Source organism: Oryctolagus cuniculus, chromosome 6 (assembly GCF_964237555.1).
Source record: "Oryctolagus cuniculus chromosome 6, mOryCun1.1, whole genome shotgun sequence".
NCBI classification, from domain to species: Eukaryota; Metazoa; Chordata; class Mammalia; order Lagomorpha; family Leporidae; genus Oryctolagus; species Oryctolagus cuniculus.
Genome location: NC_091437.1, coordinates 45,318,116 through 45,338,786, shown reverse-complemented (window position 1 = coordinate 45,338,786; position 20,671 = coordinate 45,318,116). Strand labels below are relative to the sequence as shown.

Here is a 20,671-nt window from a genome sequence, read left to right as displayed (position 1 = left end):
TCAGCAATTTGGACTCCAAAAATGTTGCTTCTAAGTAGGTTCCTTAGCCACACTTTCTCTCTACGTGTCAAATTTTCCTCTCCTCCCACACGATTCACTTCCAGAGAACATCATATGTGCTTGGAGGACTGGGATGAAGTGCTGAGTTTAGCTCATATGAAGTACAGAGGACAAAACTCTGCCAAGGTCCCACTGTCTCTACCTGCGGTGATTTATTTTGAAAATAATAATAATAATAATAATAATAAAGGCTAGTTGACACCTGTTACCATGTTTATCTTGCTCATATGGTCCCCTGTACTGGGCCCTGCCCATTGTGATCCTCAGGTTAAGACTGGGACCCCAGCAACCAAGTCCACGGTAATGATCCCTCGGATCATAGCTAACAAGAGCACAGTGGAAACTCAGGTTGTGCTGTGAAGCTTGGAAATCTTCAGGGTTAGGAGACAGGATTCCTATCTACCCACAATGCAATCCTTTTAATTAATCACATCCCTGACTTTTCCCCCTTAGCCTTACATGGACCTTACATAGATTAAAAGAGGCTAACATAGAAACCACAGCATTCTGCAGCATGAGGAGGCATGTAAAGTATGATCAGGGAGATGGGCTTTCAGCACCCTGGGGTCAGAAAGGTAAAATATCGCTTTCTCCACCCAAACCCAAAATGAAGAGGAAGCATGGCTCGTAGGTTTAGTTCACCAAGCAGCATCTCCCATTCTCTGTAAACATCCATTATACCAGAGATGCTCAGCCTGTCTGTGCAGTAGAATCACCTGGGGAACATTTCTCAAATGCCAAAGCTTGAATTTCTATGCCAGAAGTTATGATCCAATTAGTCTGATGGAAAGTAGCAACATTACTGTATTTTTTAAAAAGCTCCTTAAGTACCAACATATTCATGTATGAAAACAACGCATGATACCCTATAAACACATATAATTTTATATATCAGTTAAAAATAAAAAGGAGTAAAATGAAATAGATTACAAGATTTCCAGAGAGTGTCAGTGACAGCTGTGTGCCTTGTAAGGGAATAAAGGGCCCAGAGGAAACTCCCACAATAATATGCCATCTCTGCTCCTGTTTTTTGTAGTCACCTTCTCCCATCAAATTCTATTTCCATGGCCAAGTCAGGAAGTGGTCTCTTTCTATTAATCTATAAATGTAGCCACACTATATTAATTACTTACATAAAATGCTAATGTGCAGTTGCTATTATCATCCAAAGATGCATGATACAGTACACCACTGATCAGAGATACAAATAAGAAGGTTGGGATAATTTTGCATGGGTCCTGAAGCCAAAATTTTATTTGGAGTATCATGAAACTAAGATCTTTCCCTAGTCTAGGAATAAAAACTTGGCCAATAACCAGAAAAATGTAGGTTGACAAGCCTTCCAGGTTTTCCCTCGCCTTAGACTTTCTCACATTTAACACCAAACTCCCTTACTGCAAGATACTCTCAGTCCTGGGTACACTAAGGGTTGGTCCCATTAGCTCTTCAGTTAAGTATTAGACAACTGACTACAGATGGCTCTTGTCAAAGTTAGAAACACTTTACTAATGGACATGACACCCGGTTATGGTGAAGCCAATAGTGCCTCTCATGCCTTTGATGAATGAGAGGTATCATTAGGGTGAGAATTAATGAACCTGTTCTAAGTTTGTTTAAAATGGTTAATTCTTTTTTTTAAACTTCTATTTAATAAATATAAATTTTCAAAGTACAACTTCTGAATTATAGCAGCTTTTCTCCCCATAACCTCCCTCTCACCCGCAACCATCCCATCTCCCACTCCCTTTCCCAACCCATTCTTCATCAAGATTCATTTTCAATTATCTTTATATACAGAACATCAATTTAGTATATACTAAGTAAAGATTTCAACAGACTGCACCCACACAGACACAGAAAGTATAGAGTGTTTGAGTAGTAGTTTTACCATTCATTCGCACAGTACAACACATTAAGGACAGAGATTCTACATGGGGATTAAGGGCATAGTGACTCCCATTGTTGATTTAACAATTGACATTCTTATTTATGGTGTCAGTAATCACCCGAGGCTCTTGTCATGAGCTGCCAAGGCTAAGGAAGCCTCTTGAGTTCACCAACTCCGATCTTAATTAGAAGAGGCCATATTCAAAGTGTAAGTTCTCTCCTCCCTTCAGAGAAAGGTACCTCCTTCTTTTAAAATAGTTAATTCCAACCAACGGCAAAGGAAGACCTTTCTCTCTGTCTCTCTCTCTCTCTCTCTATCCACTCTGCCTGTCAAAAAAAAAAAAAAAATAGTTAATTCTTTAAACTATGGAACCCAACTCAAGCCATCCAGGTCTTTGGAAATAGGTTCTAGAGACAGATTAATTTCTTCCAGTGACTAGGGTGTAAAGGCAGCTTAGGATCTTTGTTTTAGCCAAGTGCTATGAAGGCAGTTAGAGATGAAAGTCAGTGTGTAGTGAGAGGATAGAAAAGTACTCAGAAAGAATAAAATGTGGGAGGAAAAACATAGTCTGCGTGTGGCTGTGCATGAGACTTTTTTATTTTCTGCTTCCAGACCCTTTCTGATGCCCAATAGGACTCCTGCTCTCAGATTTTCATTAGATCTCCTCTACTCCCTTGCATCATTCAACTGCTAGGACAGAAAAATCCAACCCAACCTGACTTAAGCAAGAAAAATCTATTGTTTCCTATTAGTGAACAATTTTTCCCCTTTGCTCAACTGTAGCTTTTTAGCAGAGCTTCCTCTCATTTTCTGGCTCATCTTTTGTGCTCATGAGACAGCTGCCAGAAACTCTAAGCAATGTTCATTCTCAATAGTAAAAGTGAGACCCTACTCAGAATTACCGGTAACAATCTTAATGCTTTCCAAAGGCTTCAGCTAATCATCCTGACCCAACACCTTGGACCTGGGAGGATGTGAAGCTGGTTGGCAGACCTAAATCAGGTGACCAGGATGGTGCCAGGGAGAGTCCCAGGGTGTAAGACGAGAATGGGCGATTTCTCAGAGGACACTGCTCTGTGGTCACAACATACAGAATGTTTTAGATGCTCAGATTCAGAAATGAGAGGTGTCCTCTCCTCTCGTTGAAGTACCTCCTGTTTTTCCCACTCGACTTGACTAAGCAAGTTTGTTACTTCCAATGAAGAAAGAATCCTAACAATTACAATATGACAGTCACAATACAAATTCCGGAAATCTCCCTCCTCATAGCTCTTCATCATCCTACCATGAAAGCAAATACCAGGCCCACAGCCATATTGGTATTTTGTCCAAACAGAGGATAAAGTCTGATTCAATTGCAATAACTTAGGATGTTTATTTGAACTTCTAAATATGTCAAAAATGATAATAATATAAAAAGACATTTTCAATAAAATTCCTTAATACATAAAAACAAAAGCCACATATTTGGACAGACTATTGATCAGGCCTCTCTAGTGCCAGCCAAAAACTAGAAGTGTGAGGTTTTTTGAGAAATACTTAATTTATAACAATAATCCAAGATAAAGTATTAGCAGGATGGAAAAATTAATCTTTTCAATATTGTAGACCTCAAAGGTTGTGTGTGTTTTATTTGACTTTGTAAGCAAAGCTTATCTGTCTTTCTGGCACTGTTATCGTGAGCATAGTCTGAGAAGAGCCAATGAGTTGCTCACAAATGAATTCACAGAAATAAGAAAACACCAAAGAGAAGGAAAACTTAGGTTTCATGTACCATTCATCAATCTTATGCCCCTAAATATTATTCCTTGTTGTCTATAGAAACTTGGACTTCTAGCATTATAAGTATGACTCTAAGAAGCACTTCTAGAATTGCCTTCATATCATACCTTTCACCTTCAAGGATGCACTTGCTCTCTAGGAGCACAAACCTCACCAATCTCAACAGTGCAGTTCCTGGACTCTGCCTTTGCTCACATTCTCCACCATGCATCATTTTCTACCTTGGTTAAGAATACCCATCTTCCACATCCAAACCCAAATGCTGCTCTGCCATCAAATTCTCTTTAGGCTGTACTTTGGAATTCAATCATTCAATGGTTTCCCACTAAATTGAGACAAAAACATTGGGTTCTTTAGGGTGCCATAAATGATCTCTGGCTATCTTCCCTATATCATCCCTTGCCAAGCTGCTGCTTATTCCAGTCATAAATCTCCTCGACATTCTATTCCCTCTCCTCGGGACACTCTTGCCTTGGGTTCTTGACACTTTATCCTTCACATCTGGTGAGTCCTTCTCCAGAAATTATCCTTCTCCGGATCCTTCCCTGCCACCTATTTAGGGGTATTCATCTACCCTGTGCTAGCATTGTTGGGGTCTGCTAGGGAAATGGATTCTTTATCTTTACAGACTTTAATGAATGTATAATTACACATTTATTTGTTAACTGTCTAATGTTTCTTTTTCTACCAAAATGTAATTTTAAAAAAAGTCATGGGCTTCATTTATTAAACTCACTCAAGTATATGCCTAGCATTTGGCATGGTGCCACACATTGGAAGAAATGTTCAGCCAACAGTAACTGAACTGGTGAATGTATTATGCCTTCCTCTATACACATATTACACTTATGACAGATCATAATCTCTCTTATGCAAGGGTACTTTTAAAAGTTCATGGAAAATGAAATTAAAAAATAAGCTTGTTCTGGTGCAAAAATTTCTGAAATTCTTGCATAGTTTCTCTATAAAATGTATTTTACATGTTTTGAATATCCCTAGTGTGCATGAATTTCAAAAAACTTTACACCTAAATAAACTTATCTTTTAATTTCATTCCACATGAACTTTTTGAAGTACCACATATACTAGATGTTTAAATTAATCTTGTATCTTAAACCAGATCATAAGATTTTTGAGGGAAGAATTGTGAATGAATGTATGAGATAGTGCTTGCAAAGCCCAAAGCCTCACATAGGTCCTCAATTATTATCCCTATACAGTTGAACATCATAAACTTCAGAGTGAGACAGTCTTAAGTTTACCTGAGACTTTGCCACTTCTCATCTCTGCAACCTCAACCAAATTTGCTCAACCTCTCTGGGCCCACATTTCCGCATTTATAGATTATTAACAATGTCACCTATCTTACAAAGTGTTGGGGAAAAGATATAGGTTAATGTAGGTAAATGGAGTAGCAAAAAATCTGGAAAGTGAAAAATATTCAACATCATGGTTATTATAACTTTATTCATACTGAAAAAGAAAAAAAATGCCCTAGACATCCAGGAGCTGGTCTGTTCTTTTCACCCAGGCTTTGAACATTAACAACTGCACAAAGCATCAGCAGCAGACAAGTCCACTATGGGCCCACAATGGATGGACAATAAATAAATGAGACCAGCACATAATAATGTCTGCATATAGGAAAAGCTGTAACACAATCCAAAACACAAAAATGGACCTATGCCCTCTCTCCTGGATAGTATAAGAGAAGCTCCTTAATCAGTTGCAGTCTTACTGTTGTTCAGATATTCCCTACTTCCTTCTAAATAAGGATGCTTCAGATACCAAACCACAGGATTATGCCTTCTTCCCAACAGCATCCAATCCAGAGAACAAGCAGCTTCTTCAAGCACCCTCCCAAATCAGCCAACAGAAGCCCTCACTCTAAAATAATGCCCTTCTCACCTCCTCTTACTGAGATACCTTCTGGTGTAGGGCATTTTCCTTCACTGCATTGAGTTATGAACACAATTTGTGTAATAACGTGTTTTCCTGGTGATCTTTGGCTCCAAGTCACTGATACTAGGAATAATAATAATACCCACCATTTGAAGGGCATTTACAAAATTGCCAGGGTCTTTTCTAAGCAGTTCACATATTAACTTACTCAATTTTCAACCAATATTAGAATGAAGAGACAATAATCAACAATGCAATATTTGAGGAAACCGAGTTCTAAAGAGGTTAAAAACTTAATGAAGTCTGACAACTAATGAATGACTAATGCAGCTAATATGGAAGCTCAGTCTGATCCTTAACCTCCACCACTTCTTACTGTGACTTCCAAGATGACTATCGCATGTCTTAGAAAGAGACATTGCCTCAGCTTTATGAAGATGGTGAAACCACCACACTCCGAGAGGAGAGGCATGGAACAGAACTCAGCACATGAGTGAGTTTCCTCCACAACTTTCACTTGCATTTTACTGAACAGCATCATGGAAGCTGTGCAGAAGTATACATCATAGTCCCCGACTCCCTGGAATTTACAAGCTAATTGAAGAGACAAGACCTAAACACACAAAAATTTAAATAAGAGTACAAGCTGCAATGTGAGAGACACAGTAAGTCAAAAGAATGCATGATTCAGTGTCAAAGGAGTTATGCAGATGGTGCCGAGAGAGAGCTTACCATGGGTTACATCCTCAGCCCACATACTCTAGCTCAACTCAAAACCACAGAGAGGAAATCAGTCAGGGTAGCTGCCTTATAGGCAGGGAGCAGAGAGAAAAGCACCACAACATTAATGGAGGAAAATGTAATAAAACATTTGCAGAATATGTGGCTAATGTCTCATTGTTTAGGAGTTATAATCTAGTCTCTGGAAGAGAATCTTTGGTTATTTCCAATAGACCCTCCATCAGAAATTCTTTGGAAAACTGCCATATAAAGTTCACTTCCATTTGGGAGAAGCTGAGCCCTGTTCTGACCCTACAAGGCCTCCCCACTATATAGTTTATATAAATAAACACTCAAGTTTGTGTCTTTTCACTTTTGTATCATACAAAATGCTTATGATTACACCAGACATAATAACCCAGAGGGATTTCTGATAACCAAGAGTCCCACTAAGGCTGAGGTTCTTTCTGCAAGGAGATAACCAAGTTCTTAGACACACATGAAGACTTCTGGATTTTCTAGCACCCTTAGACTAGAAGAGATCCAAGTACTTCCTTGGAGTTATTTAGCACGTGTGTCTGAGCAAGGGCTCTGATATCAACTTGGGCAAGGACATTGGCTAAGTTATGTTACTTCTTATCCGTAAGTAGATTAAATAACAGTACCCAACTCAAGGGATAACTAGAGTTAGTGGTATAATGTTTTCCAAGGTCTACAGATATCCCCACATCTAGTTCATTCTCAGAACATATTAGGGACTAGTTTACTGTTATTTTTCTCCATATGAATACTGTCCCAGGGTTTCAGAGAAATACTAAAGAAGCAGGACACAAGGTCTTTCTTAACATTTCCAAAGATTCTGAATTGGTACTTATCCATCCTGATTTGGGAAAGTTATTCAATTATATTATTTAGGCATTGACCTACTATCCACAAGGCCCAGGAGACTTGATTACTTGAGTTTAATTCCCATTTCTACCACTTATTTGACACTGTGGCAAGTTTCTTAAGCAGTCTCTGACTCAACTTATTTGTAAAATTAATGGGAGTAATATTTTCTCTATATCTGAGAACTGTTAGGGAAATAAGAATGATACTTAGGGGCAAGGACTAGGGATAATGGTTAAAGTACTGTTTGCAATACCCATACCATATATAGAGTACCTGGGTTCGAGTCCCAACTCAGCTCCCAATTTCAGCTTTCTAGTAATGTGGACCCTAGGAAGGAGAAGGTGATAGCTCAAGTAGATAAGTCTATGTCATCCATGTGGGAGACCTAGATTGAGTTTCCAGATCTTAGCTTCAGCCTAGTCAGCCCCAGCTGCTATGGGTGTCTTGGGAGTGAAACAGTTTACAGGAAATCAATCAATCTCTCTCTCTCTCTCTCTCTCTCTCTCTCTCTCTCTCTCCCACATACACACACTGAGTTCATCAGCTGCCTATAATACCAGCATCCTACATGGCAGTGGTTTGAGTTCTAGTTGCTCCAGGGCTCCAGTCATATGTAGCTGCCTGATAATGTGCCTGGAAAAGCAACAGGGGATAATCCAAGTACTAGAGCCCCTGCCACCCAGTGGGAAACCCAGACGAAGTCCCTGACTCCTAGTTTTAGCCTGGTTCAGCCCTGTCTATTGTGGTCCTTTGGGGGAATGAACCAGTAGAGGAAGATCTCTGTTTCTGTTTCTCCTTCCCTCTCTGTATAACTGCCTTTGAAGTAAATAAATAAAAATAAAAATAAAATAAAGAATAAATTTTAAAAATATTGTATACAAAACACTGAGAAGTATCTGGCACATCCTTGACTTTCAATGAGTATCACTGTTTATCATCATCATCACTGTCATCACGACCATCAACATTAGCAGAACTGTCCCAGCCTCTTTGCTTTCCAGCCAGGAGAGTCGAGCTCCAGTGATCTCCGACATGACCCTGGCAGCTGAGTTTTCCAAGGCTTTATTTTAGAACATATGTTCTGTTGGCAAAGACAAGGCTTTCAAGCCCATTCTAAAGTATTACACAGTAACTGTGTGTACCCCAGCCACTCCTATCTTAGAACAAATGGACTTCACTTGCAGGTTTACTGGTTTAGATCGGGGTTTAGTTCTTGGTAAGAAGAAGCATCGGTGGTAAAGTAGAAGAATCAAAGGGGAAAGAGAAAAAAAAGAAGGCTAAGCATCAATAAGAGGAAGGGGAGGAGGAGCAGAAGCAGAAGAGCAAGAAGGAGAAAGGCAAGCTATCAGTGCTCATTAGGATTGAAACCACTGCTGCATCCTGGCTAAGTGATTTAGGACAAGTTAGTTGACCTCATTTTCACCTCCATGGCACTGATAGTGCCACCCTCCCAGTCATCCTGTGAGCAGTGAAAGAAAAGACAAACAAGAGCACAGGACTTAGCACATATTATGCCCTCAGTAACTGTGTACCTGGATTATCATTATACACGTTCTTTGTCCCTCACACAAAATAACTGACCAAGACCACAGCAGTACAGCATGACACCAGTTAAAAGGTCTCACCTTCATTTACGCCCTTCCTGAGACAGCCGACGCTGGGCAAGGAGTACGGAGCTCGATTTAGGTCTCTCACATGGGTTATGGGGACCCACCTCCTAGGGCAAGAACTAGTGGGAAATTAGAATCAGAAGCAGAGCTGGAAGTCAAATCCAGGCACTCCAAGATACGATTCAGGCCCCTCAAGGGCATCTTCACTATTATTCTGTGCCCAAGGGTACAGCTTTGTTCTGTTTCTGGTTTGAGAGTGAAGACTTCACAAACCCATGGAGAAAGACCCTGAGGAGAGTCAAAATACCTTCACTCCAGTGCTGACACTATTTTTTTTTCCACTTCTAGGACTCAATTTTCACATCTGTGAAATGGATGTTGGGGCCAAGACTGACTAGATTATGTGTAAATACCCCTCTAGCTATAATTCTCCAGGATTTGGATCCCTTAAAACAGTACTGCACAGAGAGTAGCTCATGTGGGTTAAAATGCCTCGGTTTACTATAAAAAATGTCTATTTCTGGAGGTCTTTCCTGACCTGCAGAGGAGACAGACTGTGAGGTGGTGATGGAAATAAGAGAAGGGAGATGGTAAATATGAGGGAAGCCCATGCATGCTTCAGTAGATTAGGGTGAATTGAACGACGTGGAGGACATGCTGGCCACTTAACCCATTAAGATTACTGAAGATGCCAAGAAGAAATATTTATAGTTACTTTTTAACACAGTCTATAAAATAGGAGGTTGATTCAAACATAAATTACATACCACATCATTCTTTAACCTCTAAATCTTTCTCTAATGGCTTGAAAGGCAGCTTATTAAAGTAAAGTGAGTGTTTAAGTACTGCATATATACTGGGTAGTTTACAAACAGCAGGAGAAGCCACAGAAGTTTCTAAAAGTGGCAGGTGTGCTAATAGAAAGCAAAGCAAAGCAATTTTAAGAAAATTTTAATCTGGAGAAAATGGCTGAAATATTGTGAGTTTCTAGGTAAATGATGTGATAAAGAAGGTTAAGCTAAAGGTTGGGAAACCAGCATCCCATGTCTGAGTGCCTGGGATTGAGTTCCACTTCTGCTTCTCATCCAGCTTCCTGCTAATGTGCCTCAGAGGTGACAGATGATGGCTCAAGTGTTTGGGCTCCAGCCACCCATTTGGAATAGCTGGATGGAGTTCCTGGCTTCTGGCTTCAGCTTCCAATTGCTCAGCCCTGGCTATTGAGACATTTGGGGAGTGGACCAGCAAGTAAAAGATCTCTGTCTCTCTCCTCCTTTCTCACTTGAGCAAGCAAATTCCTTATAAAGAACATATTATGGGTTGTGATTTACACCCTTAACTCTGTCCCCTATTCTCTGAATAAATCTTCCCATGTGGTATCAAGACAGTAGCTGGAAGCACCAAGGATATATTACATCCTGTCAACAATCCTAGTACCTTTCTCAAGGCTGTTCCAGGATCTTGAATTAAGCTCTTATTAAACTAGTTTGAATCACATGGCTGCCAAAGAGCCAGTCATTGTGGCCTGAGGACTGGCACATGCTGACTGGCCGCTTAGTCACACACCCACTCCTGAATCTAAAAAGTAGAGTGCCCCACACTCAAACCATGTAGACTAAGAAAAGAACAGCATTGATTCCTGCAAGCAAAATCACGGTGATTTTACCACCAAAGAACAAACATATGCAGGGCTGGCATTGTGGCATACCAGGCTAGGCCACCATCTGCAACTACAGCATCCCATATGGGCTTCGGTTTGAGTCCCAGCTGCTCCACTTCCAGTCCGGCTCCCTACTAATGGCCTTGGAAAGCAGCACAGGTGGCCCAAGTGCTTGAGCCCTTGAACACACTTGGGAGATCCAGATGAAGCTCCAGGCTTCTGGCTTCAGTCTGATCCCCCTCTGGCCATTGCGGCCATTTGGGGAGTGAACCAGTGGATGAAAGCTCCTTCTCTGTCTCTCTTTCTCTCTATAACTCTGCCTTTCAAACAAATTAAATAAAGCATTTTTTTTAAAAAAGAAACATATGCATGCCAGGCTAAACAACAGATGTCTCTTGCAGAAATATGAAGCAGCAAATATCTTTTATGGACTAAACATAAATTCTTTTTTAACTAAATTATGCCTCACCCCATATACTATCTTATTCATTTTCCTTTTCTCTGTATGTACTCATTTTCTTTGTGGTGTATATATGATCCTGAACACACTTGTCACACACACACACAATGTTAATGGTCATGGGAAATTAGATGAAAAATAGTGGTGGAAACAATGAGCAAAGTTTTGATCATTGTTTAATCTACTAAAGAACAACTCCACCTAAGATTCTCTCTGCCTAGTGCCAACAGTGACAAAGTAGTTGGAGATACTGCAAATCTGTATCTGAGACCTTATGCAGCTGCTGCAGACATGGGTCTGAAACAGAGCTTAAGGAACATGATCACCAGGAAAACATTCTCTAAGTCTCTTTAGTTCTCTCAAAGAGAACTCTGAGTTTGCTCACCTCTGAATCCCCATGATCCAACATAATGGTTCACTCCTAACAGACACTCAATCAATTTATTGAATGAATGCATGAATAAATCAATGAATGGTTTCATTTTAGAACTAGGTTTAAGTCAGAAACAGATTTTCTAAATTACTTATTTCGTGGAACACTATGGTTGTTTTAAAAACATACATATTTTAAAAAGAAACTTACATTGGTTTCTTCCTTTCTTGTTTTTTTTTTCTTTTTAAAGATTTATGTATTTATTTGAAAGGCAGAGTTAGAGAGAGGCAGAGGCAGAGAGAGACAGACAGACAGACAGGTCGGTCTTCCATCCGCTGCTTGACTCCCCACATGGCTGTAATGGCCAGAGCTGGGCCCATCCAAAGCCAGGAGCCTGGAGCTTCTTCCAGGTCTCCCAAGCAGGTGGCAGGGGCCCAAGGACTTGGGCCATCTTCCACTGCTTTCCCAGGCCATAGCAGAGAGCTATATTGGAAGGGGAGCAGCTAGGACTCAAACCAGCACTCACATGGGATGCTGGCACTGCAGACCCAGGCTTTAACCTGCTGTGCTATAGCACCAGCCCCTTTCTTAGTTGTTTTAAAAGCCCTAAGCCCAGTTTTGGTATTTAACAAAACAAACTGGCCAGGAAATGTTAGAATATTTTTATCCATAAACTGAATTTTATAGGATTTCCAGATGCTTAAAAAGTCTGGTACCATTCAATGTTGCCTGCAGTGTAGGACAAAGACAATGAAAACAAAACTAGAGGTTGAGGACTTTGACATTAATTAAATATTCATTCTATAAGTAATTGGCTTAAATTTATTTATCAATTAAAACCTCTCAAGTCAGATATATAGAAATGTAATACGAATGAAGAGTATTTAAGGTACATCAAGAGCAATATCTTGGGGCTAAGGCTGTGATGTAGCAGATGAGGCCACCATCTGCAGTGCTGGCATCACATATGGATGCTGGTTCAAGTCCTGGCTGCTCCACTTCCAATCCAGCTCTCTGCTATGGCCAGGGAAAAGCAGCAGAGAATGGCACCTGTGTGTGAGACCTAGAAGAAGCTCCAGGCTCCTGACTTTGGATCAGCCTTGCTCTGGCTATTGTGGCCATTTTGGGAGTGAACCAGCAGAGGGAAGACCTCTCACTCTTTCTCACTCTCTCTCTTTCTCACTCTCTCTCTTTCTGCCTCTGCCTCTGTAACTCCATCTTTCAAATACATAAATAAATCTTTTTTTTAAAAAAAGTAGTATTATCTTATTCCTCAGAATTCTGGAAGGAGGAAACTGAACTCAATAAAATATCAAGCATCATTCTAAACTAAGGTGTCTCTAATTAGATCAAAGTTTGAAAAGAGGCGTCATGAAATACTCAAACTGTTTTAAAATTTCAGTGTTTTCTTTTGTTTTGAAAATGGAGCCTAAGCAATAGGCCTCTAAGCTATGAAAGAAAACTAAGAATGACAGGTGTCCCAGTTACTTACTGCTGCATAACAAATTACTCCAATATCAAGCAGCATAAAGCAACAACTCTCTTACTATGCTCACAAATATTCTGGTTCAGGAACTGAGACAGGACACAGTAGGGCTGACTTATCCCAGCTTCATGGTAACTGGGGCCTCAGCTGGCTGGGATAACTAATTTTAAATACCTGAAGTGATTAGAAGAGCTGGAGGCTTGATGCATCTGGATTTATATGTGGGGGCCTTGGCTGGCCCAACTTGAAAGCTGACCTCAGGTAGATCTATGGGCCAGAGACCCTACACATGGCTTTCCATGTGCCTTGGAATTTCTCATGACATGCTGGCTTCAAAGTAGTTGGACTTCTTACAGGAAAGATAAGCATTCTAAAAATAAGTGTTCCAATGATCACAACGGGAGTTACCTAACTTTTATGACTCAGCCTAAGAAAATGCATGATGTGACTTCTGCTGTCCTGTATTGATCATGTGACAAAACCATTCTGATTCAAATGTTGACACAGACACTCCTCTTGATGCCATGAATGTTAAAGAATTCAGTTATGTTCTGAAATTTCCACAACACAGCATTAAGAATTGGGCAAAGTTTTTCAGAAGAAAGTTTCAGGATTTAATTTTGCTTCATTTCTACTTACTGACTTTTTTGTTCTAAACATCATGAAAAAGGTGGTCAAAGATATAAAATGAATAAGAAGCACTTGCTGTCCTCCCTTCATGAAACGTTGAGTTTAAGAACAGGCAGGTACTTCAGGAATGATTTATGTTAATCATTTTCTCTGGCATCGAAGGTCAAGCATGACTGTTGTGCCTGAATAGTTGAGAACCAGGACTTTCTGAGAGCTAACACTTGCTATGTAGTGAGAACTTCATGAGTTATTATGTCACATAATCTTCACATGAAGAATTCTATTAAGTGCATACTATCATTTATCCCATTTTTACAGTTGCGACTGAATCCCTAGGAGGTTAAGTGTTTTACCAAAGAGAAGACTGCCATGAAGAAGCAGAGCTGGATAGCATTCTTGAAGAAAACACAGTTCTGTTGATTCTACCATGCTTCTGGCCTTTGCGTGAGACCCAGATAACTGATGAACTTGCAATTGATGAAGTTAACATCTTTAAGATCACAACATTGTATTTCCATGTAATTTTACCTCAAGACCATGCCTACCTCTAGAGCTGGGGATGAGATCAACTTTTTCAAGACACAAGACTTCATAGGAGAAAGAGCGGTATCTGAGTAAAGTGAACCTTTCCTGTAAGAAGCAAGAGTGGGGGATCGAAGTGAGAAGGCAACTGTCCTCCCTTCTCAGGCCTATTGCAGTGACCCAGACTGAGCAGTACATTGTATTCTTCTCTATTTACTTCATGTAACAGTAATTTCCTCATTTTATCCACCGGATAAGATCTAAGGTATGTGGGGGTCGAAGATAGTAAAACTTACCTTAGATCACAAAATAAATGGCTAATCACTAGGATGAAGGGCTGATTTTTGGAGAAGGCAGATGGTTTATGTTCAGGAGAACCATTGGGATCAATGCAATAATTCATAGCATATGAATTATGAAACTCCCTGTGTGTGTAGGGGAACAGATAGATGCAAGCTTTAAAAAATCTGAAAATTCTGCACACCCTTTCCCCCTCTTGTGGAGTCACAGTGTGAATTAGTATATTAAAAGCATGAAGAAGTCCTGTAGCCCAGCAATATGTTGTTCACCCAGTGAGCCCAAGCTATTTTAAGATATGAGTGCTCCTGAGATTATCAACAAGTCTTTCAGAGGTCACCTGTTATTACATTTTGAGATACCTTGATAATATCTTCTCTTGACTTGTAACATAAGAATTTAATATCCTTAAATTAATATAAAGTATTAATTTTAGGACACTAATATTATTTTACCATTAAAATCTTACCATAAGCTGAGTTTTCTTGAAATTCAATTCCACTAAAATAATCTATATTCAAAACATAACTAAGATGTTCAAAAACTATCAACTGATTGATCAATCAACTCAGAGACCTATGATGAAAGCCAGCACAGGTAATGTAGTGGGTTTGAGGAAGGTAATGACTTCCATTTGCAACATGCTATATTTTAGGGTCTCTAGTGAGACAACTGTCCAGTGGGGCTGAGGGTCTGTGGGCCCCTCAGATGTAGGTAGAATATCATTCACAAGCAGGCTGACAGCTGTCACTAGAAAGCTTATTTCCAGACTGGCCAGCATCTCCCCCACTAATAGTTTCTTGTGCAACATGTGTAACACTGAAGTTTTAAATCACACCTTCAGGTTGGTTGTGATCTTCTGCCCAGAGCTGGCCAAGGAGGGTGCTGAGCCCCTAAGGAGAGTCAGGCTATCTCCAGGAGACCCGCAATATCTCTATGATCCCCAAGTCAATCAATATACCATATGTGGAACCCCTGTCCAGTCAGCACCCCCAATAGAGTGACCCAATGAATAGATAGTCATACCTTAAAAACCCTAGTCACTCCATCAAAGCCAGTGTCTCATTTGGGCACTCCATCTGGTCTTTTGGACAAAACACTTTTCTGTCACTTGCCAATCAAATAAAAATTTCTGCTTCTTTGCAAATTGTTTCCCAGCTTTTTATTTCTATACTAAGCAAAGGAAAAGAACCCATGAAACTTGTTCCAGCAACCACCCTCAGCTCCACGCCCAGTAACATCTAATATATTCAAATTGAATATTTGAACAGATATATGGTTGTAGACAGATCTAAGATTTAGGAAATCTCAGTTTTAGTTCAGAGACATGGGAACCACATGTGAAGAGGTTGGAGGGCAGGGGACTGTGTTAAGTATCTAACGGAGGTTTAAGGGGACACAGTGAGAAGGGATGGAAAAGAAAGATAGGAGGAAAGCACGCAGCAAGACAACATGAAAGGACAAATGGCAGAAGAACTAATGTGTCTGGAGGTGGCCAAAGAATAGAAGGGGTGTGGAATATATTAGGTCTTGCAACTTGCAAGAGTATCGGAGTAATGAGGCACCACACCCTCTGCCATGATTAAAGGGCAGGATGGGTTGTGATAGTATAGCAAACACTACTTCTATGAGCCATCCACAGTCTGCATAAATTGCTCTCCAGTGAATGCAGAGGACTTTGGCTGGTTGTCTCTTTAAGTATCAGTTCCTTTCTCTACCTCTTTCCAACAGCTCCAGTTCCCCAGGGAATCCAACCCCACCTTGACCTTGAGCATTAGATCTATGACCAAGGTTTAGCCAATAAGATCACCATATCTTCTTGGCCACAGTGATTAACTTAGTTGTAAGCAAATAACCTGAGCCGATATAACAACAACAATTCTCTGGATTTTGCTGAGAACATTGGAACAAAAATATACTCTCTTTCCTGCAACACGTGATTAAGGAAATGGGTAAGCCAGAGGCTGCTAGCAGCAATATTTTTAATATGAAATAATTCAGTTTTATGATGAAAATGTCACACTAGAAGGTATATCAGAAAAATAGAGAGAAACAAATAATTTCAAGACACTGAGCTGCTGGATCAATCCTTATCTGAGGCAAATCCTTATTTTGGATTTTTTATGTATATCAACCAATAAAGTCCTCTTTATATTATTTATGTTCAATTTGATCAAATATTAAAATTTAAATCCAAAATTAATTGAAATATAATACAAAGTGAGTTCAATTTTTACTGTAGTAAGCAGTGTGCTGAACTCATCACACAAGCTACAGAAGAGAGGTTCTGTTCATGCTGAATCCTAGATGTAGTTAATTATAGCCTTGTTTTGGTTTGCCTATATTATTATACGCTGGGAACTTTCCCTGCAAAAATTTCATGATCCAAGTAGAATTCTTAGAACACTATTTCTATGACCATAACTAGGCATCAAATACATTGACAGTCTGGATGATGCTTTCAAAATAGTCTTCTATGAAAGAGCCATAAGTCCCTAAACATAATTATCCGGAAAAAGACTTAGCAGCAATAACATTGCTGACATGAACTATGCTTTCTTCTTAGAGTCATATTCCAGATGAAACTGGTATCAAGTCACTGGCATTTATAATCTTGTTGCTTTAAATATATGATTAGTTAGCAAAAATTCATTGTTCACTCAAGTAGCAAAATTTTGTATTAAAGCTGGCATCATTACATGTAATCGATTTCCTTTGTAAAGCAGAAGAGATATTCAAGGAGATCTCTAATTAGGATAAAGAACTATACCTTGGGCCAGTAAACATTCTTTTCATGAAAAAGACGACAGCTACAGGACAGCTCTAACTTTCAATGAGATTAGTATTAGAAGCTGTTCTATGAGACCACAACTCACTAAATCTGGCCTTCAACCTGATTGGTAAATAAAGTTTTATTAGTGTACAACCATGCCCACTCGATTATGATCCTACAACAGAGTTGAGTATTATGAAAGAAATGAATCACAAAGCCCAAAATATTTACTATCTATCTTTTCACAGACAAAGCTTTGGATCTTTGCTATTAAACTGTGGATGCCTTGAAAGTAGAACTACATAATTTTTAAATTTTTATAATAATCTCAACTGTACATTGGTGTTTTCTAGGTGTCAATCTCATTTTATTACTTTATTATTATTATTATTGTCAATCTCTTGTAAAGTCCCAAAAAACTCCACAGAGTTAAATGTTCTCATATTGGTTCTATGGAGCTCATAAAAGTAAAACAATTTTCTTGAGGATAAACAGCCAATAAGTCCCAAACCTAGAATTCAAACTCACAACTGTCTCTTTGGGCCAAAGCTCTTAAACACTAAACATCCTGTGCTATCTCGCAATCCCTCGCAATCCCTTTCAGATTCATGAATGTTACTCAATACTTGATTTGAAATGTAATGGAATCAGAATTATTATTTTAATAATAATAATTTATAGGAATGCCCTGGGAAATACTGCTAGAGGGGAACGATTCTTTCCAATATGAATGAAGAGTTTCATTTTCCATTTCTACACCGATTATCTGTTTACTTTGGGTCTTCAATAGAAGCACTGACCAATAATGAAACTCACCAGATGAAAGAAGCAATTGAATTGTTGTTACTTGAATGATATTCTTGATTTAAAAGAAAGAGATGAGAAGAGTTTATGATCACTTCAAACAGGGTAACTTCCAATTTTTATGGTACCCTTTTTGTTGTGGCAATCCAAACCAAGTGAAAGTATCTGCTGGTCAAGGTTCTACAGAGGGGAACCCCCCTGCTGTGTGTCTAAGACTAACAGTTGCAATGTTCCTCTTTTTACCCAACATCAGCCCAGCTGAGTCACGTGGATTTCCATACTGGTGATTACTATTATACCTCTCTCTTCCCTACTTTTCTTATTCTGTGCTTTTTCAAATGTGGCTTTTATAAACAAATCTATTGTCTCCAACACAGATTAAACACAAAGATGGAAGTTTTGCCCAATAACAGCAGAGAAGTCTCCACTTCAAAAATCATATAACCAACAAAAAGGTAACTGTTGCTATGAGAACAATGAAACAAAGTTTTCCATGTCAGAGAGTGCTTTGGATTATAGTTTGCTGATTACTGAAACATACTGTCCTTCATAAAAGCATAAAGCTCTAGGCTGAAGGCCTCAAACACATTAATGAAAAGATTTAATGGAAACAACCATTCCATGGGCAGCACACTCCCATTTCCAGAAAAAACTCCACAGTGTCAAAATTCAGGGTTGTTTTCCACTACTGAGCACACAGTGACATTATCAGAAGAGCTACGGAGAGTAAGGGCTACTGGAACAATGTTCTGGAGGCAGAGAAGAGAGACAGCTGTAGAAGTATGCTTCTGTGTACCAAGATATCATCACCAGTCTGTGCCTTATCCACAGCTATTTTTTGGATTTTTCATCTTTTTTCATTTTTCTTATCCAAAGTTAAAAGTTAGTACTAATGGTTATAAATGCTTCAGACACCAAAACAAAGCCTATTATAGTGACTCATCTTAGAAACAATTGTGTTCTGCTGCCATTTTTCTCTTTTGGAGAATTTCAAATAAGTCTATTTGAGCTTTTCTCATCCATTTTTAGGAAATAAAAATATTTTTCTATGGAGGTAAAAGTTTCAGAAATTACAATTTAGTTATCATGTAAAAATTCCCCATACTCTGTAGGTCTTCTCTAACAAACTTAGCCAGCCTTGATTGCTTCTTTTTCTATATACCCAGTCTTTACTTCTTATATCATCACTTCTCCCAGGGCTACACTTGAATTACCTGCATCAGAGACATGTTAGAGGAGTGTGTTACTAGTGCAGATCTCTGGACTTTAGTTCTGTCATCCAGAATTCAGAGTACCTGGGGTGAGGCACTGGCATTTTAATAATTCCTATGATTTTTCTACTCACTGATGTTTGAAAGTGGTGATTCTATTATATGCCCTCAGTAAATAAATGATTCTCAGATTAGCCTTTTTCATGTCTTATGGCAGGAATGTTGCAGTCAGATAGGCACATCATGTCCTGCACAAAAAAGTACCTGGGCAGAGGGGAGGAAGGATAAAATCAGTATTCATCATGGAATAAGATTGTGCCCACCAGAGGAAGAAGTGGTTTTTCCCTAATTTGCACAAATGTCCCATGGTTGCTCACTGGTTGCCCACAAGACTACATCTGCCAGGAAGGAGCATCTTTTCCTAATTTGTATGAGGGCACTGTGTGGGCTGGCAATGCCCCTACTTGTAGGTCTAATTTATAAAGCCCATGAGACAGGCATTGTGTGGTAAGCTCTTCCCCCAACCATGGTAACTGAAATACACCAGTAAAACTCATTATTTGTAGAATCAAATTGAAAATGCTAATAACATATTAATACTAGGGAAAGAAAGACAGTTTTATCACTCAAACAACAATAGTTCCCTTCATTTTTCTCCTCCCATGAATTTAACAAAATCAGCAGAATTTTCCATTGTAGACCACAAATTGAACATACAGTCTGTGTGGGGGGCAATACGAAACTCTTCCCTTCCTTCCTTTTGGAAATAAAACTCTTTGGCAGTAATTCTTGGATTGTTTTCTTTGGAAATTGCATTCATGTGATTTTCAAGATGTTTCCCGGGCTTTGTTGAAATTCGATCCATTTAACAAGAAACACATAACTCAATTCATGTTAAAATTCTCAGGGTTACTTAAGAATAATTATGAGTTGTCCATGTGTGCTAGAAAAACAGTCCAGACTTCCTTAAGAATGGGAAGATTATTTGTCTCTCCGGAGTAATGTTTCTTCCGAATAAGCATGCCCAATGCAAGAGCTAGCCCAAGAGGTGGCCTCAAGTTTGTCACTGGAAAGCAGTAGACAGGCTTCACTTGTTTTACCCGACACTGTTCTTGGAGGTGATTTATCATGTATGAACCAAGGATGTCTACAAACTTCAATAGACATGACAGCATAATGTCTCACACACCTAAAGAGAACAAGACTTGGGCTGCTTTCTGAGATGCAATGGTTTGGTTTGGTCTAAAACACAGGCTTCCTGAGCTTCCTTTGTTGGCTAACCTTTCTTTCACATGCACCCTTCTTTTTTTTCCTAAACCTCTAAGCTACAGCTAAATCAAACAAAGCCCCATAAATCTCCCTTGTACTCATACAACTCCCCTAGCACAGAAATGGAATCCCCTGATTGTTGTCGGGCTCACGAACAGCAAAGGCAAAGTAAATGGAGAAGGGGGTAGAGACACTGCAGCCACAGCTTTGTCATAGCCCAGCAAGGCAGGGAATGACAGCAGTTTCAATGGCATTTAAACAGAGGGTGGATAACTCTGTTCCTTTTTCACTTGAGAATCTCCTGTTTAACTGCAAGTTCCCTTGCTAATTAGGGGA

At 39.4% G+C, this 20,671-nt stretch overlaps 1 long non-coding RNA gene across 1 annotated transcript in view; it reads left to right on the top strand.

Annotated features, from left to right (window-relative positions):
- Window positions 1-2,053: 2,053 nt before the first annotated feature.
- LOC138850054 (uncharacterized) overlaps window positions 2,054-20,671 on the top strand; it is a 60,285-nt gene continuing 41,667 nt past the window's right edge. The window contains exons 1-3 of the long non-coding RNA XR_011389425.1: window positions 2,054-2,155; window positions 13,778-14,246; window positions 18,233-18,310. This is a non-coding gene — a long non-coding RNA (uncharacterized lncRNA). The remainder of the gene's footprint in view (window positions 2,156-13,777; window positions 14,247-18,232; window positions 18,311-20,671) is intronic.